This window comes from Aegilops tauschii, chromosome 2 (genome assembly GCF_002575655.3).
Source record: "Aegilops tauschii subsp. strangulata cultivar AL8/78 chromosome 2, Aet v6.0, whole genome shotgun sequence".
In the NCBI taxonomy this organism is placed as follows: domain Eukaryota; kingdom Viridiplantae; phylum Streptophyta; class Magnoliopsida; order Poales; family Poaceae; genus Aegilops; species Aegilops tauschii.
Window position 1 is genome coordinate 11,821,366 of NC_053036.3, and position 12,636 is coordinate 11,834,001.

Sequence of the window (12,636 nt, forward strand, 5' to 3'; positions counted from 1 at the left end):
TAGGGCTGTGGTTGCCTTCCCTTTGACAGAGCTTGAGCGATTTAATAGGCTATAGGCCTAAAGGCTTTGTCGGAAGGGATTTGGGTTATCAGGACGGTGTTGACCGGCCCAAATAGAATATTATCTCTATTTTTTCCTAAATTCGCTGTGGCTCCAGTCCAAGGTATTCCAACATTGCTTTCAAGAAATCATAGCTTCGCTTTTGTTTGAGTTGGAAACCATTTTGAACATTCCAACATTGCATGAAACAATGATATGCAAGTGCTATGCTTCGATTAACATCATAATTTGGAGAAGTGGTTATTTTACACGGCAAGTGGTTTTAGCTATGGGAATCATCTCTTTATATCTCCCATAATGCCCTTTTTATACTAGTCTAATCCTATTGATGGAGTACTAGGGTTTTACCTAAATGGAGGTGGCGATGATGATGCCGATAACTATGAGGACCTTTGATAAAGTGCCTACTATGAAATGGTAGACTTCACAAAGCTCGGTGACGGGAAATGGCAAGCCATTTCTAGTGCCTCATATCTTCCTTATATAGATGTTCAATCATGCGAATTAGTGCTTGTGGCAGCAGACGTAGAACCAGTGGTCATCGTTCCTTCTTACCACATATGAAAATTATCTATTTCATGAGTATATTATGGAGATATGATAATCTTTCCATATTCAGGCATATCTATAATGGAATACAAAATAAATATCAGATTTACGCACCTTGCAATGAATTACCCATTCGTAGAAAACTTAAAGGGATAATCCCAGTATATCGAGAGATCGCTCCTGAGAAATGAAAACAGAACAACCTAAAAAAAGGATCGCCCAGCCCCCGAGTCGCCCCTACCTGGCCGCTCGTGGGTAGCCCACCAGCGCTGCTCCTAGGCCGAGCACCTCTCACTCTCATCTCACCGCTGCCTGAGGAGCCCATCGGCGAAGCCTGTGCAGACTCCAGGGAGGCGGCGGCGGAGCATCTTGCTGGGAGGGTAGGCATGCAGATCTCGGCCATCAGGGAGCAGCATCGTCTCCTCCTTCCCATTGTCGTGTGATTGCTCCTATGATGGCCAGGCATGCCTACCTGAGGCTGCGTCGCTTGGGGCGCATGTGGAACACGAGAGTGCTGCTAATTCACGCCGGTGGATGCAAAGGCGGACGCTCGCGGAGGCGCGGCTGGGCCTCATGCATGAGTGGAGGTCACTGTCAGGGAGGCCCATCACGGATCTACCGGGCGGCAGCGTGTGGACTCCGATAGCGTGCTGGTCTCGGACGGCGGCCCCTGGTTTTCACTGTCCCAGAAAACCAGATCATACCTCCGCGTTGTCTCCGTGAGGTGGCTGGGGCAGGCACACAAGGCAGCATCACCGCCTCCCCATCCTCCCGCTTCAGGCACCAGAAAACATTGTCGAGCAATGATCGCTGGTGGCTGCGCCAGGGGAATTTCTCTGGGGACTTGGGGATCGATCAATCCAGCAAGGCATGGTGTCGTGTTGATGTCGTCGGTGTTCCCGAGGCATTGACCAACGGATTGGTACGGCCATCGAAAGATCTTCGTGAGGGTCTCTCCCTTTAGATCCGGTGGTTGACTTCTGCACTGAGATGCAAACTATGGACGACGGCTTGACGCATAGGGATGGTTGTGCAGCGGCAGTGGTCACACATTCAGCTGGGGTCGCGAAATAGTGGTGGTGACAACACGTGAGTGATGTCGATGGTGGTGTTACTCGAGCACCCGACTCGAGCTCCGGGGTGAAAGCCTAGCTTAAAACCAATTTGGTTATGGTTATACCTAGCAATGATGATGTTTTTACGTCGTTACCTTGTAAGGCATTGGTAGGATATGCTCAGACTGGCACTTCAGGGTGAAAAGTCGTAGTCGCCATATTCGAAGTCCAAGAGTTGAGAGCCTCCAAGCTGACCAAGCCGACACAGAAGCACTAGAACATGGCACACTGTGGCTGCTACCTAAGAAAGCAAACAAGCCAGCCTCCCAAGGCCTGCACAAACTCTCGAAGCTTCCAAGTGATGCTGCATAAGCCGCTGCCACGACACGGACGGAGCCCGAGGACAAAATGACAACAGTACTGCTGCCGCCGCCGCCTCCACAGCAAGACCAGGCCCAACATCCACTTGTCCTTTAGCACTGAAGCCCGGTGAGCCGTCGTTGAGGTGGAGCAAGGATTGGGAGAACATTATTTTCATTTGCGTCGAGATTGTTCCCTTCCATGGAACCGCCTTAGACGCAAGCCCACATCCTATTTCCACACCGGACAGCCAGATCCGGGGTTCCCGCTCCCCCACCCTTCCGCCGCCGGAGCGCCCGGGGAGTGGAGTTTAATTAGATAACATAAGAGAGACAACAACTCCCGCATCTACATTCAAAACTGCACAGGCGAGGTGTCTTAGAAAAAAAATCTTCTTAATGATTCAAAATTGGCAAGTGCATATGAATCTGGAACGGAAAGTGCATGGATGAACTCATGGGCATATGAACCCACTTTGGAAAACCCATTTCTAATTGCCCACAAAAAATTAAAAAAGTTTCACGCATACATCTTCACATTCTATGTGTGCACATAAAATTTCGTGGAAAATAACTTTTTGCTTGGCCTATTCAAAAAAGACAAAAAATATACCATGGGACGCTAATTAGAAGCACTGCAATTTCTCTTTTTTGTGGAGGCAAAATAAAAGAGATTTTTTCTCACAGAACTTGTCCTACGCACACATGTTGCGAAGATGTGTGCGTGAAATTCTGTTCCAAGTTCTTTGACATTTTAAAACACGTTTAAAATGCAATTTTGAGAAACTGGTTCATATGCCCATGGTTCAGAACGTTCACACTTGGGAACGGAGCAGCCAAGATAAAGTCCATTTGTCGACCGTTCGACTGTACACAGGCTCGTACCGTCGTCGCCGTCGTCTGTCTCTTCACTGCCGTGTTCTGGATCGCACGTTAACGTTAAGGTCCTGATGGAGCCTTCTCTCCAGTCCAATCTGCAGCACTGTTGGACAGCGACTCGCGTTTGAGACTAATTTTGTGGACGTTCTCATCCGCGAAAGGAGAGCCACTTGACACGGTACATGATTAACTTGCTCGTTTTTCATGATGACGGGTAAGTAGCCATGGGGGGGGGGTTTGAAAATGAACAAAACTGACCCTTTTTTGAAAGTTCAACATAAAATTGTCTTAATCTAAAAATATATCACAAAATGACCCTCTTTTGCATGACGCCCGGGGCTGGGACGCCATGCTAAAAAGTATGACGCCCCGGACTAAGGCGTCATGGTTGTGACATGTAGTATGGCGCCCCGGGTTAGGGTGTCATGCCAAATAGCATGATGCCCTAGCCCGGGGCGTCATGCTATCTAGCATGACACCCTAGGCCCGGGCGTCATGCAAAAGGGTCATTTTGTGAAATATTTTCAGAATGGGGCCATTTTGTGTTGAACTTTCAGAAAAGGACCAGTTTTGTCTATTTTCACCCATGGGGGACCGGCCAAGTGTCAGGACTGTCATAATCACAGGTCACAACTAGAAGACTGTTAAGGTTGGTTGCGAGTCCCAGTCTCAGAAATGCCCTGTCCCCTGCAGACATGTACTATATTTTATTTGGTGTTAAATGGGATCGGTATTTTTCAGAAACTAGGGTTTCATCCAGCTTTCTCGGTAAAGCAACATCACCGATATAACCACAAATCCAAGTTTAATCAAGCATGCAAAAATAAATAAGCCTACTGGAACCGGGTGTCGGCCGTGTGCATCTTTTTCTTTTCCGAAAAGGTCACAGGTCATATATTAAGTAGCACAAACCCTTACAAGTGCACTCTTACTAAAATTATAAAATACATCTGACCCTTGAGGTACGAAAGTCTTCTTCCCCATGCATCAACCGACCACACATCATGAACAAAGGTCGTTACCGCAGTGGATCAAACTTGTTTAAACTAGGGAACATGTAAAAACAGTGACCAAGAGGTCGTCGAACTAGACCCGCAGACGTCGATGGCCATGATATAAACCTTAACCATGTAGAGACCGGATGTGTACTCATTGTACATATCTCCTAGATGCCATATTATGACTCAATAAAGGCGCCCTTTATGAAAAACTACTCTGGGATAACAAGATCGTATGTAAATTAACATAGGAGACCATGTCAATATCGAACACGAGAACTTCTCTTATTGGCCCGAATGAGTACTATGAAAATTAGATCCACCCGCACGGGCATGTCTGCGCCAGTGCGGCCCGCGAGGACGGGGCCGGCGTCTTGCTGGGTGATGCGTGGGTGGCGTGAGAACTGGAGCCGATGGGCAGGTGCCGGGCGGAGGAGTTCCGGCGATGATGGAGGCCGGCGGTAGGCGGAAGAGCTTCGACGGTGTAGGAGGACGCCTAGCCGGCGGCTGGGTGGTGGAGGGTGTGGCCGGCAATGGTGGGCACAGGGGTGGGCGAGGGAGACGAAGGCCACAAAGCACTTCTCGCGTAAAAGATGGATGTTCCGGGCAATGGTTGGATACACCAACCGATTAGCCTTATTTGACTATTCTTGTCACGTAGGCGTAACTGCCAGCGCGGATTTATTGCCGTCAGATTGACTGGCGACTCGTGGTATATTGTAAACATCTTATGCATTGGCTTGGTGGCGGGAGGTCAGGCCACGAAATAAGTGTTTGGGTGGGGTGGGTGGGGGGGGGGGGGTGTCAGTGGACAACATAGATCGCCGAGGTCCGAGGTTCCCTCTACCCCACCCTTCCGCCACCGGATCGCCCGGGAGGGGAATTTAATTAGAAAACATAAGAGAGAACAACAACTTCCCGCCTCTACATAAGAGAGAGCTAATAGGTGTCTTGGAAAAAAACTTATTCTTAACGATTTAAAATTGGCCGGTGCATATGCATCCGGAACAGCCAAGAGAAATTCCATTTGTCGCCCTTCGAATGTGCGCAGGCTCGTACTGCAATCGCCGTCCTCTGTCTCTTCACTTTTTTTACTTGGGAGGCCTTCTCTCCGGTCCCACACACAGCCGATGGCCTTGTTTGGATCATGGGGTTAGAGCTAGTTTGGGTTAGTTGGGGGCTCAAATAATCCAAAAGTATCCAAACAGGGAGGGTTAGACTGGGTTAGTTCTATCTAACCCAACTATCCCGGTGGAGAGATGCTTATTTGGGTTAGAATGGGTTAGAAAATAACTCTAACTCTAACTATGTTAGAGTATCCAAACAGAGCCGATGATGGACAGGTTACATACGATGGACAGCGAATCGCGTTGAGACTAATCTTGTGGGCGTTCTCATCCACGAACGCAGAACCACTTAACACGATACATGATTAACTTGCTCGTTTTTCAGATGTGCGTCCCGTACTGGTGTCACATATGCCAGCTGCTGCAGATGTGACGACCTCCGACGTACAGTACACAGGTACGTGCTCCCGATGACAATTCAACGCCGCGCGTTTAGGCAAATTTAACAATTTTAACTTCTGAACAAAATCAAATCACAAAATGAATTGCACCTAAAACTATTTGACACGGTTGACCTTTTTGAGTGGCGCCCGACACGTAGGCACCATACCCTACGGTGCAGCGCCTAGCTCTGGGGCGTTGCACCTCTGTCCATCGTGGCAGCCCCTGGGCCCGCACCCCGCAGTGCAGCGCCTCCGAGCTAGGCGCCATACATGTAGGCGCCGCATTGTGAGTTAGATGCAGCCGTCGCGGCCCTCTCCTCCCCACCCACCCCATTGCACCAGTTACAGAAGAAGCCGGGGCGGCGGCCCTCTTCTCTCCCCCTCTTAATCCCCTCTTCCAAATCCTTCAAATCTGACGATTTAGTCCGTGGATTCCTTCATCAATCTATTCTAGAAGGTACTCTCCTCCGATCCCCTTCTTTCTATCCATAGAATGTATGCTATTTTCAAGATTTTGAAGAACCCTTGTTTGATTTGATTAGATTAGAATGTTGCATGTATTAGATACCTAATTTGTCGTACGGGCTGTGGCTGCCTTGACTATTCTCTTCTCTTCTCGTACACACCGTGTCAGGCATGCATGCGGACGTTCTCATCCACGACTGCAGAGCCACATCACATAGTACATGATTATCTTTGCGCGTTTTCCAGACGTATATACTGGTGTCACATTTGCCACCTGCTGAAGATGTGACAACCTCGTACGTACGTACGTGCTCCCCATGACAATTCAACCCCGCGCGTGGGACCGTGCGGGTGTCGTTGCCATGACTTTTCTCTTCTGATGCACAATGTGTCTGCAGCACGTGATGATGTGCAAGTAGCGATGGTCCGGCCAAGTGTAAGTGACAAGTAGCGATAATCACAGCTCACAGCCAGAAGACAAGCTAAGGTTGGTTGTGAGTCCCAGTCTCCAAAATTGCCCTGTCGCCTGGAGATATGTGTTATATTCTATTTTGGTGTTAAAAGGGATAGGTATTTTTCAAAAACTAGGGTTTCCTCCAGCTTTCTTGGCAAAGCAACATCACCAATACAACCAGTAATCAAGTAGCACAAACTTTCTTGAAAAAATAAGCCACCTATATTGGAACTGGGTGTTGACCGTGTGCATCTTTTTCTCTTCCGAAAAGGCCACCTTTATTAAGTAGCACAAACCCTCACAAGAACACTCTTATAAAATTGAAAACTACATCCAACCCTTCAGGGTACCAAAGTGTTCTTCGTCATGCATCCACCAGCCACACGTGGTGAACGAAGCTCGTTGCCGCAGCAGATCAAACTTGTTTTAACCAAGGAACATGTAAAAGCAATGACCAGGAGGTCATCGATATAGACCAGAAGACGTCGATCGCCGTGATGTACATATTAACCATGCAGAGACCTGGTGTATACTCATTGTACGTATCTCCTAGATGTCATATTATGAGTCAATAAAGCCGCCCTTAATGCAAAACTACTCCGGGATAGCATGATGGTATGTAATTTAACATAGGAGACGACCGTGTTAGTATCGAACACGATGACTTTTCTTATCGGAACCCGAAAGAGTATTGTGGAAATTAAATCTAGCAAAAGTGCATGACTATCCATTCTCCACGTCTGCAGGCTATAAACAGGAATTAAAAAAATCCACCATCAACTATATCAGCCAGCAAACTCCTATAATAGCATATTTCGCAAATCAACAAAATTACATATTTCAGAAGTACCTTTAGAGATGCATATATGCATATGATTTATAAACATCGTATCTGCATATTTTTAAAGTTGATGAAAGTAATAAAGAGAAGTTGGAAAACAAATAAAACTCCAGCTTGGCTAGCTCAAAACCCAGTAGGAGTTATTTCTTAAATAAGGTAGCTGCGAGTCCCAGTCTCAGACCTGCCCTTTCCTCGGAGACATGTACTATGTGTATTTGGTGTTAACATGGCCGCACAATTGGATTAGGAATTCATAAGTCACCATCGACTAGATCATCAGCAGAGCACATGGCAGATCATCGGGCATAATGAAATATATAAATAACCAAATTCTTGAAAACACATAAAATAAGTCAACAAGTGATAAAAATTGCATACCAATGGGTTTGCAGGTCTGACTGTCTGCCGGACAAAAAATTATACAGAAAGAGACATACATGAACCGAAAGGCCATAAGTGTTTAGAAAATAATAAAGGAAACAATTAGATTATAATTTCCAGCAAAAACTTAAAACTTATCACATTTTTATAATGTGAAATTCATGATTGAAAGAAAAATAAAATTTTAACAAAATGCACAATTAATCTAAGAAAATTAAGAAAAGTCTGGAAATACTTTAGGAACAATCAGTTTTTTAATTTCCAAGTTAGTAAAGCAATGAATATCATGCTACCTAAAATAAAAAAGAGCAGATTGGTACAATATAAACTTGGAAACTCTATCTCCACCTATTATATAGTCTACTTAAAACTGATCTTTTTTCTTTTGTAATACTAGATATAGAATTCACTACATGAATGCAACTTGTATGATGTATGATATGATCTATGCCACAGGTAGATAGTCTATTCCATAAACACCTGTGGATAATGACAATTTTGTTCTTTAGACTAATTTGCAGTTTATGCCAAAAAGTGTAATTACTATAGCAACTTTGCCCGTGTAATTCAGCAATAATTTTTTCTTTCTGTCTTTGTTGTTGCACTGATGAAATGAAGTGAAATTATTGAAATGAAGAACCTGCAGCAATAAACGAAAAAGCTGAGAGTACAAACCAAACAACAAGAACTTAGTTGTAGCATTATCAACAATAACCACTAGCCTGATAATAAACTGTCCTGTACAATACAATTCATTAAACAAATACAAAGTACTCCCTCTGGAAAGAATTATAAGACGTTGAGGGATTTTCAGACACAGCCGACAAAAGTGCAAATAGACAATTATGCCCTTGATTTGAATTTCAAACCAGTCGTCTTCTTCCTCACGTCCCCGCATCAGCCCCGCATCCAGGCGCTCGTCCTCGCCGCCCAGCTTCGGTCCCCAGGCCGCGCGCAGGCCATCCTCTCCGCGCCTAGGCCCTCCCAGCCACGCCCAGGCCCTCCCTTGCCGCGCCAGGGCGCCCTCCCTTGCCACTGCACCCAGGGAGCCCTCCCTTGCTACTCGCCTAGGTGATCCCCGCTGCGCCCACCTTGCTGCTCGCAGGTGCTCCCCGCTGCGTCCACCTTGCTGCTCGCCCTGGTGCTCCTTGCAAGAATTCAGCAACATGATCAACAGCAAGAATTCATCATAGCAGCTGGATCAAGGAGTACAACAACAGCAAGAATAAATTCTCATCATAGCACAACAGCAGTTCAGGAGATCACAGGTGCACAACAGTAGGAAGAGCAGATCAGCAGTGTACAATAGCAGGTGTAAATCAACACAGGAGTACAATTTCTCAGTACAACAGCAGGTGCAAATCAGCACAGGAGTACAATTTCTCAGTACAATAGCAGGTGCAGGTCATAAAGTACTCCTTGATCATAGCAAGAGCACCAACAGGAGGAAAAGTGGAGCACCAGCACAACAGTGGAGTACTCATCATGCAGGAGTAGCACAAACAGGAGAATTTCTCATCATAGCAAGAGCACCGATAAGAATTTCTCATCATAGCAGCAGTAGCAAGAGGAAAAGTAGAGCACCAGCACAACAGCAGTAGCAACAGTACCTGAACATCACAGCAGCAACATCACAGTATGGTGCTTCCAGATCTGAACTGCTCACCACCTGCAGAAGAAGATGCTGATGTGAATATGATCCAAGAAGATGAAGCAGATCTCCAAGAATAAGCTGCAGCAGGAGGTACTCCATACACATACTCCTTGATCATGTTTCCAATTGATCATGTACTGTTTGTAACTGAAATTAAACTTGCTGAAATACTCCTTGATCGTGTACTGTTTGATTAAACAGTGAAATTGCACTAATTACTCCAGGGTATAGTACTCCTAATTTTGTGTATTTGCAGTATAAATGAACTTGTATAGCAGTGCATCTTCTTTTAGTTGTTGGCATATGCATATGCATCCTACTCCCGATGTTGTACAGGAGTACTCCTGATGTTGGCATATGCATATGCATCCTACTCCTAGTGCTTTAAATGAGAGTAACCAAGTCAAGTGTACTCCATTGTCAAGCTCTGTCAAGATCTGCCTCTGTTCATTACACTTGAATTATGACACTTGACACAGGGGTCAACAGCATATACTCGATGATACTGCTCATATGTTAGCAGTTTCTTTGCTTGTTGTTAACAAGATTTTGCTAGACTGATTAGCTTATCCAAGAGCATGATTTTTTGTTCTACAATGATTGGCTAGAATGATTAGCAAGATTAACCCAACCATGATTGGCTTATTCAAGATTTGCTAGAATGATTTTTCACCATAGATTTTCAAGATCATTATTGGATTATCTTGCTGATATGATCATGGTTGAAATGAATTTAGTTGAATTGATTGTTCATAGCTTTCTTATTCTACCACAGTTTCCCTAATTTTCCTATTTTTCTTTTGCTGTTGTAGGTGTTCATCAAATACGAAGGCAAAGAAATTCACTAATAGATGAGCAGAGATATGCTGCTTACATGGCAATGCTTACGTTGAATATGAGTAGGGGTGGCAAGTTCAAAAGAATTGACAAGAAGGATGTTGCTCGAATTTTTCAAGCTGATATTCAACTTATTCAGAGAATCTGGAGGACAGCAGAGCGACAAAAAGAACTTGGTAAGGAGGTGGATGTGTCCAACCAAAAGAAAGGAAGATGTGGAAGGAAAGGAAAGGATAATGTTCTATCTCAAATCCCCACAGTTCCATTGAATAGAAGGTCGACTCTCAGGTCACCTGCTCGCGCATTGGGTGTCAGTCATACTACACTCTACCAGAAACTCAAGCTTCGCAAGATTAGGAGGCACTCCAATCGTTTGAAGCCAAGCTTGAAAGAAAAGAATAAAAGAGAGAGGATCAAGTTTTGCATGTCGATGCTTGATGAGACAACTTTAGCAGCCACAAGACCTAAATTCATCAGTATGCACAACATTGTGCATATTGACGAAAAGTGGTTCTATATGACAAAAATGAACAGAAATTACTGCCTCCTCCCTCAGGAAGATGACCCGGTCAGAACCATTCGGAACAAGAACTATATTGGCAAAGTATGTTCCTAACCGCTGTTGCTCAACCCAGATATGATGCTGAAGGCAATGTAACATTCTCAGGGAAAATTGGTGTCTGGCCTTTCGTCCAAGAGATTCCAGCTGCTAGAAGAAGTGAAAATAGAGCAAGAGGGACCATGGAAATCAAGAACGTCACTGTGAACTGACACGTAATGCGGCAGTATATGATAGAGAAAGTGGTTCCGGGAATAAAAGAAGTGTGGCCCGCAGATGATATTGGCCCAATATTGATCCAACAGGACAACGCGAAGACACATATTCTTCCCGGTGATGCAGAGTTTGCAGAAGCTGTGGCTACAACTGGTCTGGACATTAGAATAATACAACAACCTCCAAATTCTCCAGATCTGAACGCACTTGATCTTGGATATTTCAGATCCCTTGAGTCTTTGACCGACTGCAGAGCCCCTACGACTATCAAAGAACTGATTCAAGGTGTGCAGGAAGAGTTTGATGAGTACGATGTCGACAAACTCAACCGAATATTTCTAACACTTCAGACCATCATGGTTGAAGTGATGAACTATGGCGGAGGAAACTCATAAAATTCCACATTTGCGGAAGGAGAGATTGGAAAGGCAAGGAATGCTACCGCCTATGATACATTTCCCTCGTGAAGTTTATGATAATGCCATGGAGATTCTAGGACAAGATGTCGAGTGAGCATGCAGTGGAGTATGTTGAGACTTGTAAGGCTATGATGAGACTTGTTTGTGGAAATGCATCCATGGAGTCCTTTTTGTCGAAATGGATTATATTGTTTTAAAGTTGTTTGTGGAAATGGATTATACTCCATATGTGTTGTAAGAAAGTATGAAATGGATTATATTGTGTTGTTTGAAATGAAGTACTCCATATGTGTTGTTTGAAATGGAGTGTGAAAGTTTCTGAAATTATATGCAAGTTTCTGAATTTGATAATTTCTGAAAGTTTCTGAAATTCTATGCAAGTTTCTAAAATTATATGCACGTTTATGAAATTTATATGAATTTTATAATTTTTTAAAGTTTCTGAATAATTTCTGGAATATGCAAGTTGTGTTGTTCTTTGGAGTAGTGTTTGGAGAGGTAAGGAAAGGAGATGAGAGGCAAGGAAAGTTTGTGTGCGTGTGTGCGCGCGCGCGTGTGTGTGTGTGGAGAGGAGACTATTCATGCACCCCCACTATTCATCCAAACTTGCCAAGTTACTCTAGCAGTACTACTCCACCAGATCAAGCACTACTATATGTTCCTACAAGTAGTACAAGTACTCCAAGCAAAATCACTCCTAACACTAACATTAACAAAAATCACTCCTAAAGTTTCAGCTAAGCACATCTACTACCATTAGATATGCACTAATTTTATTTCTAGAATGACACATGGTCAACGGGGAAAACACATCTATTCACTTGGAGAGAAAAACAGTGAATGTACTCCTACAGTACTGAATTTACTGTAAATTTACTGAAGTTTCTGAATTTACAAGGCGTGGTGCGTGGATCACGCGCTTCGGCATACTATACTGAGCTGGATCACCTTCCAGCACTTGGGGTAGTTTACATGCGGCTGAAATATGGACGCAAGGCACATTTTCTTCAAGGTCTGCTCGCAATCAGATTTTAGGACCGGCATCGTAGAACAAACTTTTTTAGGACAACTATATAAAACACGTTATTTATTTGAAAAATGGCTTGTTATTTATTTGAAACAAAATGGTCTGTTAACTTGCTCCATACAAAATGGTCTGTTATTTATTAGGAGTGCACGTTATTTATAGCGTATTATTTGTTTCCGTAGAGCATTTTGCTCTACAACTTGTAAACTTGCTCAACTGGACTCCTAAATGAAATCCTACTTTGAGCAAGAACTCTAACTACTCTTACAAGGAGTACTTTCAGACTTCCAGTAGAGTACTCTAACTGCTCCTAACAGAAATCCTACTCTGAGCAAGCACTCTAACTACTGCTTGTACTCTACTCCTACTCATA